The 11,128-nt window shown below is 35.1% G+C and overlaps 1 long non-coding RNA gene across 1 annotated transcript; it reads left to right on the plus strand.

The window, feature by feature from the left end:
* Nucleotides 1–312: 312 nt before the first annotated feature.
* Nucleotides 313–10,742, plus strand: LOC127542349 (uncharacterized). The gene is made up of 3 exons (XR_007948638.1): nucleotides 313–531; nucleotides 6,546–6,719; nucleotides 10,582–10,742. It is a non-coding gene; the product is annotated as an uncharacterized LOC127542349 (long non-coding RNA).
* Nucleotides 10,743–11,128: the final 386 nt, after the last annotated feature.

An 11,128-nucleotide genomic window follows, 5' to 3' on the forward strand; every position in this document is an offset into this window, starting at 1 on the left:
ATATCTTGTAAATAAAAAGCTATAATAAAAAAGTAAATATATTTAAAAAAATAAATTTGTCTTTAATCATATTGTATAATCCATGGTGCCTGTTTTTTCAGCATTAAACCAGCTGAACTGGCCTAACTTAGGCCTTGTACCTATCAATCTATCAATTGGTACAACACTGAATTATTGAATAGAAGAATTCCATCTAAAAAATAAGCCTAAAAAGATATTAATTTTATTATAATTTTCCTACCACCATTTATTGTAGAAATGACATTTACTTTGAATGAACTTTGGGTGAATATTGTTCCGCCAAGAATTTAAAACAATATTATCAGGAAATGGAATCAAAGGTTGCTTTTCTCGAACCCTTTCAATTACTTGCTCTTTCTGCCAGTGTTCAATACCGATCTTAATACTTCAAGAACAAAACTTTTGCATTTTACAGGCCTCTTACAAGCGCAGAATCTTTTAACACAACTACCTCAGCAAAGCCAAGCCAACCTCCTGCAGTCTCAGCCAAGCATCACCCTCACCTCACAGGTTAGTTTTCTTTCACAGTTGTTACTTGCTCTAATTATTTTGTCTTATTGGGTTATTGATCTTGGTTGATTATTGGGTTGTATAATGATTTAGAAAAAGTAAAGTATACTGGTAAAATTACTCCTAAAAATTCTTAGAATCCAAGGAAAACTATGCACAACACCTGTGGACCCACAAAGGAAAGTTGACAAATGGTCATCAACTACAAAACCTTCAGAGAATTGTTTGATTAATTTTTCATATTTAGAAAAGGGAATTGCACTTTTATTTTGGCACAGCACTTTTAATATTTATAAAACACTGTATGCCTAATAACTTATTCGATGCATCATAGGATCCATGTTTTGTGCAGAGAGAAAGCAGATGAAGAGAAGGGAGTTGAAAGATGATGTTAGAGTTCCACTGGTTGCACAGCCAGTAGGAATCAGCAGAATTCAGACCATGAACTTTGTCATCAGTGAAACTTAGTTGTTAGTGACTCTTAATCTTTAAAGAAACCTCTTTAAGACAAAAAAAAGTTTGCATACATAAATCTGGGTTTTAACTAGTTTTTTATAGATGGATCATGGAGGAAAATATTGAATTAGATCTTGCCATTTCCTCTGTACTGAGGAGTAATAAATATCCTAATGGATGATAACTGATTGACTACAAAAGAAGGAGAGAAAAGGAAAGGAAATAATCATTATATATACATATATATTATGTGCTAGTGGCTATACTAAATCCTTTAATATTGTCCTATCTGATCATTATAACGAGTCTGGGAGGCTGGGGCTCTGATTATTCCCATTTTACAGTTAAAGAAACAGAAGCAGAAAGAGGTAAAATAACTTATCCAGACTTGAATAGCTGGTAAGTATCTGAGGTCAGATTTGAACCTAAGTCATCTTGATTCCAAACTCAGTGCTTTCTGCATTATGGCATTCTATAGCATCTCAGCAGAAAACTTTTAGTTAATTTGTACTTTTCTTCAACAGGCAGCAATTCTTCACCATCATGGATATGTTGGATATTTTGAGAAGCACACTCTTAAGACACTGAGAAAATGTAAACTTAAAAAGCATAGATATTCCTGGCAATGGGGATTACAAATTGAGTCAGAAGACTTAAGTCACAGTTGATGCCCATCACTGTCCTTGAGTCTTTGTTGAGAGTCTAGTGTCTCTCACTTCTTCCCCTCCTTATCTTTATCATTCTCTACCAGCTTGTTATCATAGGAGAAGCATTGACTTGGGAAGAGAGTCCTAGTTTCTAATTAACTAGCTTTGTGCTTCACTAGTCTTATGACTGTGAAGAAGTTCTTTAACCTCTGAGCCTCTTTCTCCCTTTATCACATATAAAATAAAGTTGTTGAATTCATTTATCCCATCAGGCCCAACAGTTATTATAGAAACTACCACTTTCCTATGAGAGGGTACCTTTGGCATCCTTTGTGGCCTGCCAACTATTGACACTGGGGTTGGACTGTTCAAAGCCCTGAGGTGACTTAGAAAATTAAGGGAGGTGAATCCTGCTTCTTAAATGCCACTTCACCCATGTTGCAATATGGGAGCCACCTGCCAGTGGCTGCTGGAGGTCTAACTCAGATCTGTAGAATGGATCTCTTCATGTGAGCGGATGATGCTGGTACAAGGAGACTGAGAGGCCAATGCATTGTCTGACCTCTCTCCCCTTCCCTCTGCCTCCAATTTATCTCATTCCCAGTCCACAACACCTGTGTCAGCAAAGACTGCCCTGCAACTCCTTCAAGTGTTATGATTCACAAGTGTGAACACTCAGAGAATTGACCTGCCCCTTCACCTAGGCATGATCCTTAACAATTCCATGTTTTTTGTTTTAGACATGATTATTCCTCCTTCCCCCCCTCCCCCTCCAGCATGATTAGTAAATTTGTGCATTTGCTGTTATCTGAGTCTGCACACTGAGGAATGCAAGCAGCACTATCACCTCTGGATGGTTGTAGCAGGTGTTGATCTTGTAAGATATCATGGAGGCAAACTTTTAAACGGAGAAGAGGACTAGTGTCAGAATAGGCATTTAAGTCTCTCATCAGTCTCCTGGCATGGCCCTTTAGTGTATTGGTCCATTTGATTACCTAGACTAAAAAAGTCTTACTTGGTCTCTTCTCCCTTTACTTCCCTGTGGGTTACCGAAGGAAGATCTTACTCACGAACAGCTCTTGGGTGCTGCTGTTTATGCCCCACGTTGGGCGCCATCCCCCCACATTGGGCGCCAAAATATAATGTCTGGACTAGCTCTCCGGAGGACCTCGGGATCAGCCCGAGTCCTTGGTCTTAGTTGGGAAGTAAAGGAGGCAGGAGAATTACCACGTGACTAGTCAAAGATGGACTCTGGAATCTGGTCTTGTGTCTGTGGCTGAGTGTTCCCAGTTGCAAAGAGAGTGCAGAATGGAACACTGATAGGAGATAAACAGTTTCCCCAAATGTAGTCAAAGGAACTTTTTGTTACAAAGTGTTGCTATACAAGGAAGTCTAAACTGTGTTTTCTTGGTTTGTTCTTTTTTTCTTTTGGTGCTGCAATTGAGGTTATGCGATTACCCAGAGTCACACAGCTAGGAAATGTTAAGTATCTGAGGCTAGATTTGAACTCAGGTCCTCCTGACTGGTCCAGGGCCAGTACTCTATCCACTGTGCCATCTAGCTACTCCTAAATTGTGTTTTCTTTACTGGATAGTGATTATTGCAAGTTAATATATACTAAATTATTATCTGTCTTAAATCTGTTCTTTAGATTAGCTGGGCCAGTATATTCATTTGAATAGAGTATGTTGCTAATAAACCCATACTAGAGGTTTGACCTCACACTATAGTTTAAAAAGGAGAAAAATTCACAGCAGTAAATTCCATCTTTAACTACAGTGTATATTTGTAGTTATTGACAAATGAAAAGAAGGGAAATATAGGTAATTTGTGGTAATTCATGGTAATTCAATGGCACTTGTTTAAAAAAACAATGCAGAAACATATATTCTACACTTTTATTATTATAGCTTTTTATTGACAGAATATATGCATGGGTAATTTTTCAACATTGACCCTTTCAAACACTTCTGTTCCTGCTTTTCTGTTCCTTCCCTCCATCCCTCCCCTGTGTGGCAGGCAGTCTCATACATGTTAAAGTATATCTTAAATAATATGTTCTACATCTTGCTGGACATTTGCACTATAATTATTTTAAAGCTGTTTGAAAAATAAAGGTACCTGATTTGTTGGTTTAAAAAAAAGAATAAGACCAAAATTATTTATAATAGATTAAAAGCATATTGAATAGTAGTGTTTCATGATCACTAAATATATGTAATACATTTAAGATGTAACACTTGAGATTAGGTATGCTGTTTCATAATCTTCTAATCAACCAATCAATCAACAATATTATATATTAAGCATCAAATTACATGTATCGGGTACTGGTGACAAAAGAAAAAAAACTTTCATTGAGTAGTTTATATTTTATTTGTGTATATAACTTTTATATGTAGATGTATGTACAAAGTTAATACATGCTAATTGAAGAGAGGAGTTGCATTACCAACCTAGCGAAAACAGGAAAGGCCATATTTAAGAGAGAGGGATGAGTTAATCTTTGAAGAAAAGAAGAAGGCAGGTTTGAAATGAAAGTGGGCTCCACCCATGGAGGGCAGTCTGTAAATACAGAATTAGAGAATAGCCTATTATATGCATACAGACAACAGGAGGGAGAATGTGTAAAGGGAACCTTTATATGATAAAGCTGGAAAGACACATTGAAACCAGGTTTGCAAAATATCTAACTTTGGAGATTAGTAGGTCATTAGTAAATTTGAGGAGAATGGTCTCTATGAGAATCAAGACTGCCTAAGGCCAAGAAGAGATTATAAAGACAACACATGAAGGCCACAAAGGCATACTTTTTTTTAGGAGTTTGACTGTGAAAGCTACATATTATCATAAATGATGGCTTGAGGGAAGGTAGGGGTTAGAGAGGGTTTGGGGGGCTTGGGAAAGACATAGGTATGTTTGTAGCCAGGAGAAAGGGAAAGGAATGAAGATTTAGTAAGAGTTTACTGTGTGCCAGGCACCAAAACAACCCTGAAAGGTATAGATAATGTTTTAATTCCTGTTTTACAGATGAGGAAACTGAGGCAAACAGTGTATAAGTGACTTACTCTGTGTCACACAGCTAGCAAGTGCTTGAGTAGATTTCAACTCATATCTTCCTGACTCCAGACTCAACACTTTTATCTGCTGTGCCATAAAAGTTAGAGGGAGTGGGAGCAGGGAATAATTGTGGGAAGAGTTTGTTGAAGAAGGCACTTGGGGATGATATCAAGATGTTGTTGGCTTCAATAAAGGGAAGAGTCACCTCTTCATCAGAGACTAGAGCAAAGGAGGAGATAATACAGAAGATTATTAAAGGGTTTTGTGGAGAAAAATGACGTGGTACTTATAATAAGTAGTCTCTTTTCAGTAAAGTGTAAGTTGTTCTTATTGGTCCTTTGTTCTCAAAGAGAACCATTGACTTCAGGGAGGGTTACCATGACATGCAAGTGAGGGGGGGCTGGGCAAGGCCCCTTGCCTCACTTTCCCCTCCAGAGCCCTCTGGGTCCAGTGGCCAGATAGAGATCAGGATGACCAGAGATGTCCTGAATGCAGGGGGGAACCTGGGCTAAAGGCTTCCACAGGTCTTGCTTTGACTGGGGTGGCACCCATTCAGTGATTAAGATTGGGTAGCAACTGAGAGAAAGAATCTCCTCTTTTACCCTCCTCTAATGGGGGAAGCTTGAGAGCAAAGATTAGCCCATCTGCTGGGAAAAGCAGTAGAAATGGTGAAAGGGCTGCTTGGCTGCCACGAGCATCAGGATGGTTCTGTCAGGAGGAAGAACAGAGATGGTAAGTGGCCTAGAGAGATCGGAGCCCACAACACAGGAGCAGCAAGGAAACAATGGGGCAGGGAACTTGAGGTAGAAGGCTGATAATTGGAGAAGAAGAAAGTGATGGTAAAATGAAAGTGATGGCCCTGGAAAATGCAGAGAGATCAAGAAATGTGTAAGTTCAAAGTAAGGACAACAATAGATCTAGGAAGGGAAAAGCCATTAAGAGATGAGGGGATGGCAAGTTGAGGTTAGAAAAAGAATCTTAGTCTTCTTAATCATGGAAATGGACAGTAGCAAGCTCAGGAGTGTAGTTGTCTCTCTATGTCTGAGGTAGAGCAAAGGAGAAGGCTTTTGAGAGTTGAGTAGACTTGGAAACTTTTTTTTAGAATATTTTTAATACATATTTAATACTTGAGCATATTTAACATGTTAAATACAATATATGTATCTTGCTACACAAGAAAAATTGGATTTAGGAAAAAGGTAAAAATAACCTGAGAAGAAAAAAAGAAATGCAAGCAAACAATAACAGAAAGAGTATAAATGTTATGTTGTGGTCCACACTCATTTCCCAGTGTTCTTTCGCTGGGTGTAGCTGGTTCTGTTCATAACTGATCAATTGGAACTGATTTGGATCCTCTCATTGTTGAAGAGGGCCACGTCCGTCAGAATTGATTTTCATATAATATTGTTGTTGAAATATATGATGATCTCCTGGTTCTGCTCATTTCACTTAGCATCAGTTCATGTAAGTCTCTCCAAGCCTCTTTGTATTCATCCTGCTGGTCATTTCTTACAAAACAATAATATTCCATAACATTCATATACCACAATTTACCCAGCCATTCTCCAATTGATGGGCATCCATTCAATTTCCAGTTTCTAGCCACTACAAAAAGGCTGGCATAAGAATTTACAGAGGAAAGGAAGGCTGTGATCTAGATATAGATATTTGAATGTTTGAGAAAAGAGGAGAAATGACCTGAGAACTGGCAGTTATTGTCATTAGAATCTAGGTCTGGATCTTCAAGAATATTGATCTTTTTAAAGTAGTTTCTTTCATTATTGAATGATAGTAAACTTGACCCCCATTGGTCTCTCTGAGTGTTTCTTCTTCTGTGCCTTTGTCTAACAGCCAGCAACCCCAACACGCACAATAGCAGCAACCCCAATTCAGACACTCCCACAGAGCCAGTCAACACCAAAGCGAATTGATACACCCAGCTTGGAGGAGCCCAGTGACCTTGAGGAGCTTGAGCAGTTTGCCAAGACTTTCAAACAAAGACGGATCAAACTTGGATTCACTCAGGTATAATAAAACACCCCTTCTTAGTAACCTTTCCCTTAAAATTTTTCTTTCTAGATCTCTAGATAACTTCTAGGAAATCTAATTATTTATTTAAGAATTGTGTTTTCTGCTCTGGTACCTCATTGATTTTAAATGAGACCATCTCTCTCAGTTTTGTTTATAATTTTTAAATAATATAATGTTTTTATAATTTTTTGTTATAATATAATGAAGTTAGCAGACCAAAATACTTAAGCCATATGTATAACTGCTGCAAATACATATAATAATCTCAGTAAGATGTTTTTGAAAGGTTTTAAAGAATGGTGACTGAGCTGTAGAAGTGTTATGAGAGTTTTGCTATTTGAACTTCATTTCCATTGCGCCGACTTTTGCATTGTGTGAAAGAGATTAGGACATTGATGACTTCAGACATCTTTTGAGAAGACCAGAAAGGATCTTTGAAAGTTGGATTAGAAACGTCTTTTCCTTGGGGGTAGTTTGTAAAGGAATAGAAACACTCAAATTAAGAAAACAAATAAACAAATTTTCAAGTAAAACTATCTAAGATTAAATTGGATTATAAGTGAATGATATTAGCAATCAACATTTAATAAGTTTTTTCCTTCAATTATTATATGAATCTTAAAGGTCTTTTCAATAGTACACTGAATCTACTTCCAAAGCCAAAATTAATTTATTATATTTTAGCTAAAGTATCAGTAGTAATGTCTTTGTAACAGGGAAAGAAATGAACTAAATGAACAGTTGTTTGAAATGGTATAAGATCTTCATGTAAATTTAAAAAAAAAAGAAATAAGAAAATTAATTTGTCCTAATTAAATAATTACAAAAGACTTCATTTTTTTTCATCAAAGGATTCAATTATCATTTAAATTGTTATCCAAACTGATTTAAAAATATAATATACTATACCAGCAGCTCCCCAGGAAAAAAAAAAGCCAGGATTGACAGCATCCCATGGGATACCAAAGATGAGGACCTCTAGAGTAGAACATCTGTGTATATATTTTAAATTTACTTTGATCAAGTCAGATAGAATTGGGCAAGTAAGCTTTTTAAAATAAATTAAATGCATTGGCAACAAAAATTAGCAGAAATTTTAAAGTTTGGATTTTAGAAAATAAGTGATCTGACTGAGAAGTCAATTCCTAGTTCAAAAAGATCATAATATTACTCTGGACAACTTGGTTTGGTTTTAGGACATCTAAGAGCTTGTTGTTCTAAGTAATTAAGCTTTTGAATTAAGTACATAAGAAATAATGCTAATAAGTGAAGCTCCTATTAATTGTCATACCTGTGAATAGAATATTTTACATTTTTGAAAAGTTAGCAACTATTTATTGTACCATAATAACCATTTCCTAAATGTTCTTTCTCTCTCTCTCACACACACACACACACACACACACACACACACACACGGAAGACTTTAATGCATTTATAAGAGCATTTAACTTTCATCTTTCAACATTTCTGTTGAATTTGACCTAGAATCTTGGTTGGCAGGGGTTGGCTTTTCTTTTTCTTTTCATGCATAGGAGTTTCTCTATAGTGGTAGTTTGTTTTGTGTATTTTTTCCTATTTTAAGACTTTTGTCCTCTTATGCAAAATTAGCTTGGCATATCAGCACTGTCATTTTATCCAGTAGCATTTTTAAGTACTCATGTGTCACAGATGTAATGGCCATTATTTCTAGATTAAGTAGCATTATCCAGACTTGTAACTGCATCAGAAGAAGAATTTTATTTTAATTGGCAAAGGATGGAAAACCAATCTCGACTTTTAGGTTATACACTTCAATTTCAGATAATCAAAGATGGTTTTGTGTTTTCCTTTATTTTACTTAAAATTTACTAAAGAGAAATTAAGAATACCTATTATTCATTTGATCAAAGAATATTTTCATTTTCTCATTAAATACACATTATAATATTAATCTAAATTAGGTTCAATTAGTATCTAATTATATAATTTTATATAAAGATTTATTATGACTTCCTTATCATCATTATATAACTAGAATGCATGCCCGTAGTATAACATATCCATCTCATGAAATGTCAGACAGTTCCTATCTTTTTCCTTTTTCATCTTTTTTCCCCAAAATTACTATATATCTAATGTAGTTCAGGTTACACATAAATCACCTGTGTGAAGCAATTTATGAGAAAAGATTTAAGCTATTGTGAGTTATGGAAACATTAAAATACGATAAACTAAACTGATTAAAAATGTGACCTAATTGTTTTAATTAAGGCTTTCCAAAGTGTTATTTTACAAGTAGATGTAGCATCCAGAAATTGAGCTACAGAAACCCTAATTAACTAGATCCTTTATCATCAAAGTTTTAGTTAGGTGATCACATAGCTTTATTTACAATTATACTACTGACTTGCAGGCCTTTTGATAAGTGTTTTACTTGTCTGTGTGTGTGTGTGTCAAAATTCTTGTTTTCAAACATAACTTAAAAGAGTATTTTGGAGATTTTTGAAATCGTGCTTACAAAACACTTAGAAATGTGTTGCAAGTAAAATATTATTAGAACCATTTATTAAGCATTTTTATTATCAAGCATTTGGTATTATAGGCAGCGTGCTAAAAGTTTTAACAAAAAAATAGTCTCAGTCATCTAAAGTTGTCATAAATATACATATCCATGATACAGCAGAACAGATATATTTAACAAGGGCATAAATGGATAATGTCAGTACCTTTTAGTAATATTTTTTAATCAAAAAGCAATCAATAAATAGTCAACTATAATGGTTATTTTTATTTGGAGCCAGATAATGTATAGATTTTGAAATCTGACTGTTTTTCAAGCCTTTTTTTTTTTTTTTAAATCTTGTAACTTCAGTATTGCCTCTTTTTATTAGACTTTTTATTAGAATTATTAGCAAGTAGAAAAAAAGGGATCATTTTAGTTTTCTCTTCTTTTTTCCAAGTACTCCCCTCCCCATCTCTTGTAATGTAAATGCTAATAAGTGTAATGTGTAAAGAATAGCAAATAGGCAGAAACAAGCAAAATCAAATGACTTGGAAAATAATCAAAAAAATAAATCTTTGGTCCCTAATATTTGGGACTGATAATTCTAATAGTTCATTTTATTTTACTTTGTATCAGAAATAAGGCTGCTTTTTGCAAGGCCAGCTTTGTGATGAGTCACTAACATGCTCTGAATCTTAATTGTATCCAATGATTATATATATATATTTTTTACTTTTTTCCCTATTCACAAAAAACATAGAGCAAAAAACATAGAGTAAAATTTAAACCTTAAGATTTATCTGTAAGCTTATGGATAGCTCTTTTTTAATACATTCCAGTTACTGTTGTCTGAAGGTTAGCAAGTTTACTAGTTCTGTGAAAGTTATTACTAAATGGGTCAAAACTCTCTACTGTGAGCTTTTGAATATATTCTTTTAATGGTCAAAGAAATGATCTCTTCAATTATATGCTTTTAGGAATCAACTTTGAAATCCATATTTTGTGACAAAAAAAAAAAAAAAAGTACATTCGCTGTTGCCGGCAATGATTTACAGGAAAGAAGAGAATAATAATTCACCTTTAGGGGCAACGTCATAGAGTGAAGAGAATTCTAGATTTGTATAGAATCAGGTCCTGGCTCTGACACTAATCAGCTTTGTGACGTCATTGTCCTTAATTTCCTTATCTGTAAGGTGAAGGTTTTGGAATAGGTGATCTCTAATATCTAAAATTTTTTGTTCCACTCTTCTGTTAGATTAAAGGAGGGTATTTATGTTGGAAAATTGATTAGAGTAAAAATACCTAAAACGAACCCAAAGCTTACTCCCATATCTCCCTATATCTTCCATTTTACTCTGTTTTGTTGCACAGGGTGATGTTGGGCTCGCTATGGGCAAACTCTATGGAAATGACTTCAGCCAAACTACCATCTCTCGCTTTGAAGCCTTGAACCTCAGCTTTAAGAACATGTGCAAATTAAAACCACTTCTAGAGAAGTGGCTAAATGACGCAGGTGGGTAACTACATCACAGAGGGGAATTGCCATTGGATGCTGTTGAATTGGAATTATGTATGTTCATTGCATTCCTGGATTACAGAACCTTCAAGCCTCAAGGAGCTATTTTCTTTTTAATTTAAATACAATATACAATATATAATACTGTATATTACTTTGTGGGACTTGGGATACATATTGCCTTCTGGACCTGGATTGGAGGTGTAGAAGGGCACCATAAAGAAAGCATCTGTTTTATAGAAATTTTCAAACAAGCAGAACAAATAACTTTCTTAATGGAGTTTTATGAATATAAGCATTACTTATTGTATTTCAACTTGAGTCCTAGGATCTGTGATTGCCTGGTGTTCGTAACATTTTCCTTTGGCATGATTGTACCCTGTTTCTAACTTAGTTGCAGCT

This window comes from Antechinus flavipes, chromosome X (genome assembly GCF_016432865.1).
Source record: "Antechinus flavipes isolate AdamAnt ecotype Samford, QLD, Australia chromosome X, AdamAnt_v2, whole genome shotgun sequence".
In the NCBI taxonomy this organism is placed as follows: domain Eukaryota; kingdom Metazoa; phylum Chordata; class Mammalia; order Dasyuromorphia; family Dasyuridae; genus Antechinus; species Antechinus flavipes.